The 12,379-nt window shown below is 40.5% G+C and overlaps 1 protein-coding gene across 2 annotated transcripts in view; it reads left to right on the top strand.

The window, feature by feature from the left end:
• The first annotated feature begins 10,473 nt into the window (after positions 1-10,473).
• The window catches only part of CCDC126 (coiled-coil domain containing 126), a 41,038-nt gene continuing 39,132 nt past the window's right edge, over positions 10,474-12,379 (top strand). Inside the window, exons 1-2 of one of the 2 annotated variants that reach the window (XM_086694321.1) lie at positions 10,474-10,722; positions 11,147-11,226. The gene's annotated coding sequence lies outside the window, so the exon portion shown is untranslated. The remainder of the gene's footprint in view (positions 10,723-11,146; positions 11,227-12,379) is intronic. The other variant, XM_025929981.2, reaches the window with a different exon arrangement.

The following is a 12,379-nucleotide window of genomic DNA, read 5'->3' as shown; positions in this document are numbered from 1 at the left end:
TTCATTCTTTCTCATTGCCAAGTAGTATTCCATTGTATATTTAAACCACAACTTCTTTATCCATTCATCAGTTGATGGACATTTAGGCTCTTTCCATATTTGGCTATTGTTGACAGTGCTGCTATAAACATTGGGGTACAAGTGCCCCTATGCATCAGCACTCCTGTATCCCTTGGGTAAATTCCTAGCAGTGCTATTGCTGGGTCATAGGGTAGATCTATTTTTAATTTTTTGAGGAACCTCACACTGTTTTCCAGAGTGGCTGCACCAGTTTGCATTCCCACCAACAGTGCAAGAGGGTTCCCGTTTCTCCACATCCTCTCCAGCATCTATAGTCTCCTGATTTGTTCATTTTAGCCACTCTGACTGGCGTGAGGTGATAATCTCATTGTGGTTTTGATTTGTATTTCCCTGATGAAGAGTAACATTGAGCATCTTTTCATGTGCCTGTTGGTCACCTGGACGTCTTCTTTAGAGAAGTGTCTATTCATGTCTTCTTCCCATTTCTTCACTGGATTATTTGTTTTTCGAGTGTGGAGTTTGGTGAGTTCTTTATAGATTTTGGATACTAGCCCTTTGTCTGATATGTCATTTGCAAATATCTTTTCCCATTCCATCAGTTGCCTTTTAGTTTTGTTGATTGTTTCCTTGGCAGTGCAGTAGCTTTTTATCTTGATGAGGTCCCAATAGTTCATTTTTGCTTTTAATTCCCTTGCCTTTGGGGATGTGTCAAGGAAGAAATTGCTACAGCTGAGGTCAGAGAGGTTTTTTTCCTGCTTTCTCCTCTAGGGTTTTGATGGTTTCCTGTCTCACATTCAGGTCCTTTATCCATTTTGAGTTTATTTTTGTGAATGGTGTAAGAAAGTGGTCTAGTTTCATTCTTCTGCATGTTGCTGTCTAGTTCTCCCAGCACCATTTGTTAAAGAGACTGTCTTTTTTTCCATTGGATATTCTTTCCTGCTTTGTCAAAGATCAGTTGGCCATACTTTTGTGGGTCCAATTCTGGAGTCTCTATTCTATTCCATTGGTCTATGTGTCTGTTTTTGTGCCAATACCATGCTATCTTGATGATGACAGCTTTGTAGTAGAGGCTAAAGTCTGGGATTGTGATGCCTCCCGCTTTGGTCTTCTTCAATATTACTTTGGCTGTTCAGGTCCTTTTGTGGTTCCATATGAATTTTAGGATTGCTTGTTCTAGCTTCGAGAAGAATGCTGGTGCAATTTTGATTGGGATTGTATTGAATGTGTAGATTGCTTTGGGTAGTATTGACATTTTGACAATATTTATTCTTCCAATCCATGAGCATGGAATATTTTTCCAATTCTTCGTGTCTTCTTCAATTTCCTTCATAAGCTTTCTATAGTTTTCAGCATACAGATCTTGTACATCTTTGGTTAGGTTTATTCCTAAGTATTTTATGCTTCTTGGTGCAATTGTGAATGGGATCAGTTTCTTTATTTGTCTTTCTGTTGCTTCATTATTAGTGTATAAGAATGCAACTGATTTCTGTACATTAATTTTGTATCCTGCAACTTTGCTGAATTCATGTATCAGTTCTAGCAGACTTTTGGTGGAGTCTGTTGGGTTTTCCATGTATAGTATCATGTCATCTGCAAAAAATGAGAGCTTGACTTCATCTTTGCCAATTTTGATGCCTTTGATTTCCTTTTGTTGTCTGATTGCTGATGCTACCACTCCAACACTATGTTAAACAACAGCGGTGAGAGTGGACATCCCTGTCGTATTCCTGATCTCAGGGGGAAAGCTCTCAGTTTTTCCCCATTGAGGATGATATTAGCTGTGGGCTTTTCATAAATGGCTTTTATGATGTTTACGTATGTTCCTTCTATCCCAACTTTCTTGAGGGTTTTTATTAAGAAAGGATGCTGAATTTTGTCAAATGCTTTTTCTGCATTGATTGACAGGATCATATGGTTCTTATCTTTTCTTTTATTAATGTGATGTATCACATTGATTCATTTGCGAATATTGAACCAGCCCTGAAGCCCAGGAATGAATTCCACTTGATCATGGTGAGTAATTCCTTTCGTATGCTGTTGAATTCGATTTGCTAGTATCTTGTTGAGAATTTTTGCATCCATATTCATCAGGGATATTGGCCTGTAGTTTTCTTTTTTTGCTGGGTCTCTGTCTGGTTTGGGAATAAAAGTAATGCTGGCTTCATAGAATAAGTCTGGAAGTTTTTCTTCCCTTTCTATTTTTTGGAACAGCTTGAGAAGGATAGGTATTATCTTTGCTTTAAATGTCTGGTAGAATTCCCCCAGGGAAGCCATTTGGTCCTGGACTCTTATTTGTTGGGAGATTTTTGATAACTGATTCCATTTTTTTTGCTGGTTATGGGTCTGTTCAAATTTTCTATTTCTTCCTGTTTGAGCTTTGGAAGTGGGTGGGTGCTTATGAATTGGTCCATTTCTTCCAGGTTGTCCAGCTTGTTGGCATATAATTTTTCATAGTATTCTCTGATAATTGCTTGTATTTCTGAGGGATTGGTTGTAATAATTCCATTTTCAGTCATGATTTTATCTATTCATGTCCTCTCCCTTTTCTTTTTGAGAAGCCTGGCTAGAGATTTATCAATCTTGTTTATTTTTTCAAAAAACCAACTCTTGGTTTCATTGATCTGCTCTACAGTATTTTTAGATTCTATATTGTTTATTTCTGCTCTGATATTCATTATTTCTCTTCTTCTGCTGGGTTTGGGGTGTCTTTACTGTTCTGCTTCTATTTCCTTTAGGTGTGCTGTTAGATTTTGTATTTGGGATTTTTCTTGTTTCTGGAGATAGGCCTGGATTGCAATGCATTTTCCTCTCAGGACTGCCTTTGCTGTATCCCAAAGCATTTGGATTGTTGTATTTTCATTTTCATTTGTTTCCATATATATTTTAATTTCTTCTCTAACTGCCTGGTTGACCCATTCATTCTTTAGTAGGGTGTTCTTTACATTGAGGTTTTCCAGACTTTTTCCTGTGGTTGAATTCAAGTTTCATAGCATTGTGGTCTGTGTGCATGGTATGGTCTTAATTCTTTTATACTTATTGTTTGACCCAGTATGTGATCTATCTTGGAGAATGTTCCATGGGCACTGGAGAAGAAAGTATATTCTGCTGCTTTGGGATGCAGCATCTCTGACTTTTTTGCTATTTATATCTGGGAGTTTAAATGAATAAGATCTGTTTCCTGTAAAGTAGGCTACATTTCAATTGTGTGAGATATGATGAGTTCCTAGTATAAGGGGCATATGTATCTCAGCCCAAACTCTTGCTTACACTTTTTTTTTTGTTAATTTTAATAAGTTTTAACTGCAGTATAGCTAACATAAAGTTTTATATTAATTTCAGGTGTACAGTATAGTGATTCAACAATTCTATACATTACTCAGTTCTCATCATGACAAGTGCACTCTTGGGGCGCCTTGGTGGCCTGATCATTTGGGCATCTGATTTCGGCTTAGGTCATGATCTCATGGTTTGTGAGTTTGGGCCCGCGCAGGTCTCTGTGCTGACAGCTTGGAGCCTGCAGCCTGCAGGCATTTAATAAATAAAACAAAAACAAAAACAAAAACAAACAAACAAAAAAACAAGTGCACTCTTTAATCTCCATCACCTATTTCACCCATTCCCCTCCCCCCCACCTCCCATCTGGTAACCATCAGTTTATTCTCTATAGTGAAGAGTCTGTTTCTTGGTTTGTCTCTCTCTCTCTCTTTTTCCTTTGTTGATTTGTTTTGTTTCTTAAATTCCACATATGAGTGAAAACATATGGTATTTGTCTTTCTCTGAGTGACTTATTTTGCTTAAGCGTTATACTCTCTAGCTCCATTCATGCTATTGCAAATGGCAAGATTTCATTCTTTTTTATGGTTGAATAATATTCCTCTGTGTGCGTGTGTGTGTGTGTGTGTGTGTGTGTGTGTGTGTGTGTGTATCACATTTTCTTCATTCATCCATCAGTGAATGCTTAGGCTGCTTCCCTAATTTGGCTGTTGTAAATAATGTTGCAATAAACATAGGGGTGGGTGGGTGCATATATCCTTTCAAATTAGCGTTTCATTAAAAAAAACCCTCTTTAGTAAATACCTAGTAGTAGGATTACTAGATCATAGGATAGTTCTATTTTTAAGTTTTTGAGGAGACTCCATAATGTTTTCCACAGTGGCTGTACCCGTTTGCATTCCCACCAACTGTGCAGGAGTGTTCCTTTTTCTCCATGTCTTTGTCAACTCTTGTTGTTTCTTGTGTTTTTGATTTTAGCCATCTGACAGGTATAAAGTGATATCTCATTGTGATTTTGATTTGCATTTCCCTGATGATAAGTGGTGTTGAGCATCTTTTCATGTGTCTGTTGGCCATCTTCTTATACTTTTGATTAGAAGCTTTTCCTGTGGTTGCCAGGCTCCTCTCACATCCTCAAACCCCAAAGAAGAAAGGCATTCCAGGGTGATCCCTCCCCTAGCATGTGAAGCTCCCTCAGATGAAAGAAACACTTTGATATACTATACTTGAAAATAGAACTGTCCATGAAGGGTCAGGCAAATCACAGAAACATCATGATGGAGGAAGAACAAAGATTCCATTAACTTGAACGTGCTCTTTAGTCCTTACCAACAATGGTTATGTCTTTCAGAGAGGCTCCCTTCATTTCTCATCTGTCTCTCCTTCCTCCTGTTCTCCCCTTTTCAAACTCTCAGGAAAGAGCCACATCTCCCTACAGGTTTAGTCCAGAGTTCTTTGTATGGCCTTGGCAAATCTGAGCAATACGTCAGGTCTGAGCTGTGTCCTGCTGTCTCATAAATAAGAGTAGAAAAAGGTCCTCCAATTCCAATTCTTTCTCCCAGTTCAGTTTCTCTTTCCTTGAGATACAACATGATTAGCCCCTGGAAAGGCGATTTTTCTTATTAGCATAATATTCCTAGTCTTGTCTTTTAGGAATAGACTACCTTTTCACTCTTATATTGCTAACAAGGCACTTTCCTATCTGAGACTTCAACTCTGATTAAATTTATTTGAGAAGCTGATTACATTCTTTGGATTCCACTTCTTGCTTTGATAAGTGAATGTGAGGAGTTTGGCAATACATCTCATTCCATCTAAGAAAATTGTTTCTAAGTTGTAAGGTGCTAGAAAAGATAATGATCATTGTTATAATCTCTCAAATCTTCCAAATTAATTTTCTCTTTGTCCACCGAGATGTGGGATAGAATAGAGGTGGTAAGAAATCTTGAAAACAGCATTGAATGAATCTTGGCCAAGGAAATCTCTGTCAAACAGCATTTATTAAATATAAATAATGTCCAGAGATTTTGCATATGAGGTCAGCAGGAGGATTCATTCATTCACCATGTATTTACTGAGTGCCTTCTACCAGTGTCTGCTAACAGTGGATAATAATCTATCTGTTCTCATTTATTATTATCAGTCTAATATAGGAGATTGATTTGACATACATAAATAGTACATGACAAGATAGAGTCTCATAGACAAATTCATAACCATCTCTTCATCTTAGAACTTTTCAAAGTAAGTAAAAGTTCCTTAGTTTGGCATTTGAGGCCCTCTAAGTTCTTGCTCTGTACTACCTTTTTTTTTTTTCTCTTCCCCATATATCTCCTTAGCAATATTGTCCAATAGAAGTATACTGCAAACCACAAATGCAATTTTATTTTATTTTTTAGAGAGAGAGAGAGAGGGCACAAGTGAGCGAGGGGCAGAGAGAGAGGGAGGGAGGGAGAGAGAGAGAAAAGCAGGGCTCATCCGGGGATCATCGTGTTTTTACCTGAAGCAGGGTTCATGCTCACCCAAAACAGGGCTTGAGCTCACCGAAAGCGGGGCTCCTCCTCACTGAATGTGAGACTTCAACTCACCAAATGTGAGATCATGACCTTAGTCAAAGTCAGATGCTTAACGACTGAGCCACCCAGGCACCCTGTAGTCTTATTTGAAAAGTAAAATGTAGCGAGTGAATTAGTTTGAATAATATATTTTATTTAACTGAATATATCCAAAATATTATCATGCTAACATATAATCAGTATTTTATAACTATTAGAGATATTTTACATTCTTTTGTATTTCTTCAAAATTTGGTGTGTAGATTATACTTTAACAGTTCATCTCAATTCAGACTAGCCACATGGCAAGTTCTAAAAAGCCACATATATCTAGTGGCTACTGTATGGGACAGCTGAGGTAATCTCTACCTAGATTATTCCATGTTTTGTACACATGATCTGTATTCTCTCTTCCTTTATGCCAGGCTACCATGCACACTTTTCCCATTTAGACAGCAGTGATATATAGAGAAAACTGTCCGTATAGCAGATATATTCCACTGTGGCTGCTCGTATATTTATCTTCTCCTCCCTAACCCCTGCCACAAGGGACCATCTCATGATTTTACTGGTCTCAGTGTCTTCAATACTTTAACGTGATCACGATAACAATATTCCAGAGGTCTTGCCATATGCCAAGCACTATGCAATCTGCTTTACACACATTAACCCATTTTCTCATTTTAATCTCACAATGCCTCATGATGTACCCTTACTACTGCCATTTTGCAGATGGAGAAACTGAAACTTAGAGAAATTATGAAGCTTTGCCTAGGGTCATTAGGCTGTAGGGCCTAGAATCGAAAGAATGTAATCTGACTCCAGATTTACGCTCTTTTATTTTTAAATAGGTAAATGTACCACATATGTGGAAAAATGCATAAATAATAAAAAGAAATATGTAGTCTAATTATCATAAAGCCCACAACAGTGTAACCACTATCTACATCAAGAAACAGAAGATTTGTGGAATTCGAACCTATTGTTTCTTCCCAGTCTCAACTCTTCTCCATAAAGTTCCTTTTGTCTTAGAGACAGTCATTAACTTAACTATTTCCTTACTCTTCTCTACAGTTTTAACACCTAAGTATGCATTATTTATTCATATTTTTTAACTTTATAAAAATGGAGTGATACAGTATATATTCTTTTGTGAGTGGTTTCTTTTTAACATTATATTTTTTAAGATTCATATATATCATCGCATGTAGTTGGTTCATTTTTGTGTCATATTACATTCCATTATACAATGATACCACAATTTATCTATAATGTTACTGATAGAGGACATTGGACTGTTTATCATTTTTAGCTATACCAATAGTACTGCTGTTAACATTCTTTGGCATGCATCCTGATGCCCATGAGAGTGCCTTTCTAAGAGTTTATACCTGGAAGTGACATGCTGGCTCATGTATGGGCCTGTGTTCAACATTAGTAGATAAGGCCAAATGCTTTTTCCACACTGGTCTATTAATTTACTCTCCCTAGAGTGAAGTGAAAATTCCCATTCCTCCACTCCTAGTCAGCAGTTGTCATTTTCAGTCTTTTTTATTTTTTATTTTTTTATTTTAGAGAGGTAGGGAGAGAGTGTGAGCGGGGGAGAGAGGCAAAGGGAAAGAGAGAGAGAGAGAGAGAGAGAGAGAGAGAGAATCTCAAGCAGCACCATGTTCGGTGTAGAGTCTGACTTGGGGCTTGATCCCATGACCCCCAGATCATGACTTGAACCGAAATCAAGAGTCAGATGCGCAACTGACTGAGCCACCCACCCATGTGTCCCTTCAGTCTTTTTCAATTTTAGCCATTCTTGTGGGTGGTGTAGTATTCTCTTACTGTGGTTTCAACTGCCCTGTTTTCATATGAAGTTGATATTTTTTCACGTTTACTGATTATTTAGATTTCTTAGTGATTTGCCTGTTCAAATCTTTTTCTTATGATTGTAGTTCTTTATATATTCCGGATATAAGACTTTTCTTGGTCATACGTGTTATAAGTTTTTTTTTTTGGTTTTATTGAGATATAATTGACATTCATCTCTGTATAAGTTTAAGATGTACAGTATAATGTTGTAAATCTCTTATTAGACTCTGAGGATTGCTTTTTAACTCTTTAATGATGTCATTTGATGAAACTGAGTCTTAATGTAGTCAAAGTGATCAGGTTTTCTATTATAGTTAGTATTTTTTGATTAGTTTAAAATAGCTGTCTCCTATTTTTTAAAAATTTTTTTAATGTTTATTACTTTTGAGAGAGAGACAGAGCACGAGCAGGGGAGAGGCAGAGAGAGAGACACACACAGAATCTGTAGCAGGTTCCAGGATCTGAGCTGTCAGCACAGAGCCTGACGTGGGGCTTGAACTCCACACTTGATCTTAGCCAAAAGGCCGAGAAGCAATGTGGGGCTCGAACTCACTGTGAGATCATGACCTGAGCCGAAGTTGGATGCTTAACCAACTGAGCCACCCAGGCTCCCCCCCCCCCCTTTTTTTTAAACTAAACTCTGCCCCAATGTGGGGCTTAACCTCACAACCCCAAGATCAAGAGTTGCATGCTCTACTGACTGGGCCAGCCAGGCACACCAGGTGTGTCCCCTACTCTTGAGGTCATGGATATATGCTCCTATTTTATATTCTAAAAGCTTTGTTGTTTTGCCATTCAAATGTATGTCTATTACCCACCTGGAATTGATTTTTTTTTTGAATTGATTTTTTTCAACATATACTTTTTTTTTTTTTAATTTTAGAGAGAGAGAGAAGAGAGCACAAGTGGGGGAGAAAGGCACAGAGGGGGAGAGAGAGAGAGAGAGAGGGAGGGAGGAAGAATCCTAAGCTGGCTACATGCTCAGAGGGAAGCCTGATGCGGGGCTCGATCCCATGACCCTGGGATCATGACCTGAGCTGGAATCAAGAGTTGGACACTCAACCAACTGAGCCACCCAGGTGCCCGATTTTTTTAAGTTTATTTATTTTGAGAGAGAGAGAGAGCACGCAAGCAGGGGAGGGGCAGAAAGAGAGAGAATCCTAAGCAGGCTCTCCACTGTCAGTGTGGAGCCCGATGTGGAGCTCAGACTCACAAATTGTGAGATCATGACTTGAGCTGAAACCAAGAGTCAGACCCTTAACTGACTGAGCCACCCAGGTGCCCCAACTGGAATTGATTTTTGTATGTGATGTGAAGGGTATCATTTCACTGTTTTTCTTCCAAATGGGGATCTATTTGTCCTAGCACCAATTATTGAAACCATTTTTTAGGCATTGCTGTGCATCACCACCATGACAATATAAATTCCCATGTACGGGTGAGACTCTGGGCTCTTTATTCTGTTCCATTGGTGTATTTGTCTCTTCTTGATCCAATATCACACTGCCTTAATTACTATGGCTTTATAATAAAACTTGATATCTGATAATACAAGTCTTCCTCTTCTTCCTATTTTACTTTCTTCTCTTCCTCATGAGTGCTTGCCTTTGATCTTTCATAAAATTTTTAGTTGGCTAAAGTTTCACACACACACAAATACCTATTGGGAGTTGCATTGCATCCCTTGACATTTTTCAGCATTGCAATTTCTATGAACATATTATCTCGTGTTTAGGTCTTCTTCAATGTTATTTTATTATTTTTTTAAGTAGACTCCATGCCCAACATGGGGCTGGAACTCACAACGCTGAGCTCAAGAGTTGCATACTCTACCAACTGAGCCGAGTACCCCTTCTTCTATGTTTTTTTAAAATGTTTTCTTCATATATATCTTGCACTTCTTTGATTTATTCCTAGGTGCTTGATATTTAATTTGAAACTATTACAAGTAGTATCTTTTTTTTTTTTTTGAGAAAAAAAGAGAAAGAGTGAGTGAGTGGGAGGTGGGGGAGAGGGAAAGAGAGACTCTTAAGCAGGCTCCACGCCCAGCACGGAAGCTCTATGTGGGGCTGGAGCTCACCACCATGAGATCATGACCAGAGCCAAAATCAAGAGCCCCATGCTTAATCTACTACTGAGCCACCCAGATGCTCTATTTTAAGCAGTATCTTAAAAAAAAAAAAAAAAAAAAAATTAATTCTCTTTTTCCTTGGACTATAGAAATATTGATTTTTTTAAAATATGATTTTTAAATTAATCTGTTTAACTCATTAATTGTAACAATTTATCTGTGGATTCTTTTGGATTTGCCACATACATAATAATTACATCATCTGTGAATAATAACAATTTGTTTCTTTTTATTTAATGGTTAGTCTTTTCGTTTTTCTTGCCTTACACCACTAAGGACATTCAGGGGCAAAAACAGGCATTCTTGCCTGCAGCACCGTTTTAATCACTAGTAAGCCCCTTTGCCTCCAGCTCACAGCCTTGGAATCATTAGTTTCCTGGGGAGGGTCGGGCGTTAAGACGCCCACACTCTCGGTTCATCTCCTGCAGTGAGTTAAGGCAGAGCGTCTGCCTCTCGTAAGCTCATCTTCCAATCCTGGAGAAGAAGCCGGCCGCTTCCTCTGGTTGCCACGCAACGGCGTCGTGCTGCCCCAGGAGTAGGTGCAGTTGGGCTACAAGCACGTGCCGCCTCTTCCGCGTTCCGGGACTACATCCCCCATAATACAGCGCGCCGCAATCGGCTGGTCTCCGAAGTGGGGGAAGGGCCAGGACGGGCCGGGAGGCGGAGCGGAAGCGGACTGCGAGGGACGAGAAGAGTAGAATCTCCACAAGCTGGGAACCACCTTGTCCCTGATTCTCAATCTCGGCCTTTCTCCATCCCGACCTCGAGGCTGCTTCGTGAGCACGGGACGCAGCTGACGCCTGCTAATCGACTTTCGCTGCGCCGCCCGGGCTCGGGAGCCTGTTGGCGGCCGGCGACACTGACAAGAAGCCCACTGGCAAGGTAATGGGGAAGGGGCGAGAGAGAAGGTGGAGGGTGTGTGGAGACGTCTCCGTTCGCCCGGCGCGCGCCTTTACGGTATTCCCCTCAGGCCCGGCGGCCGCTCCTCCTTCGCCTTGTCCCGTCCTTACCCCCCCAGCCCCCCACCCCCCGCCCCACCCGGGCCGCTGCCCCAGGTGTCCGCAGAGACCAGGCTCGGGATCGGCCGGTAGCCCGCGGCTGTGGAGGCTCTTTGTCCCTGTCCCTCCGGGTCTGACAGCTGTGGCCCCGTCGGCCCCGGGCGCAGAACCGAGCGGGGCTCAGGCTGCTTGATCTGAGCGGGGCGGGCTCGGTCCCGTGGCCACTGGCGCGGGGGAGCGATGGACCTGGTGCAGGGATGGAGCGTCCGCGGGGCAGCCGCACTCACTTCTTTTTCTGCTTTTGACAGCTCAGCTGTGTTCTACTTTGAGGGAGAAAGTCAAATGCCCCTTTTTTACCCCCTCTTCAAACTCAGCAGCTGGGTGACTGGTAAGGATGAACTTAAACTGCCGTGTTGACTGTGACTTGTACTCGAAAGCGGTTCTAAGAGTGGCTCAGACAACCCGGATTTCCATCCTGATCGAGTCACTGCCTGGCTTTGTGACCTTGGTTAATTAAAGGTTTCTCGGCAGTCAAATGGAGATAACAAAACACACCTTTAAGTTGTTGGAATAAAAAAATAATAATGCTTACAACGCCATTAATTCATATGACGAAAAAGTCCTTTGAATATGATACTTGCATTAGTTACACTGAAGTGGCCTCTGGATTTATGAGTTTTGTGCTTTTCTTTGTTTAATCATTTGTACCCTAGATTGTGTGTTCTTCACTTTATACTTTGTTCACCTTAAACCTAAGCAAGGTATTCTTTAAAATACGCTGGCTTCTTCATTGCCACTGTTTTAAGATGGCTGAGAATGTTCTTAGGAAATTGATGACTCTGCTTTTCTGTGGATCAGCTCTGGAGATACAAGGACTTATTCACCATCCCCTCCCCGCGCACCCCCCCCCCCCCCCAGCTGTGTCCTTTGGGAGACTCTTTAGAGGAGCTTAAGTGTTTGTTTCAGCAGGGTAAGCATCTGGGTGTTCTGCAGTCCTGACGTGGGGCTTCACCACCTTTACCCTACGTCAACTTTTTTCCACCTCTCTCTCTACACTTTCCCACTGGTTAGTAATTTTCCCCCTTAGGGAATTTTGTTTGCAAGTGGCAGTTTCCTTCGCAGAACATCTTGAATGAGTGCAGTAAAATTCATAAAGAGGGATTTGGAACGTTTCACATTAGTCCCTCTATAGGTTTGGTTCTTGCACTGTTCTCTCCTGCTACTTACTAACATTGGCGATGAGTTTTTCTTTAAGGAAATGTTTATGGTCCTTAGTTGATTTTTTTTTTTTTCATTGAAAATGTCTATTTTGGGGCATCTGGGTGACACAGTGGGTTAAGAGGCCAACTCTGGATTTCAGCTCAGGTCATGATCCTGTAGTTTGTGAGTTCGAGTGCAGAGCCTGCGTGTGATTCTGTCTTTCCCTCTCGCTTTCTGCCCCTTCCCTGTTTGCTCACTCTGATTCAAAAATAAATGAATAAACATTAAAAAAAGAAAAGAAAATGTTCTGTACTAGTTTGGGTTCAAACACTTTTGTGTGA

This window comes from Puma concolor, chromosome A2, assembly GCF_028749965.1.
Source record: "Puma concolor isolate L17-30 chromosome A2, mPumCon1.1.hap2, whole genome shotgun sequence".
Classification (NCBI taxonomy): Eukaryota; Metazoa; Chordata; class Mammalia; order Carnivora; family Felidae; genus Puma; species Puma concolor.
The sequence above is the reverse complement of the archived record's forward strand: the minus strand, read 5'-3'. Positions and strand labels throughout refer to the sequence as shown.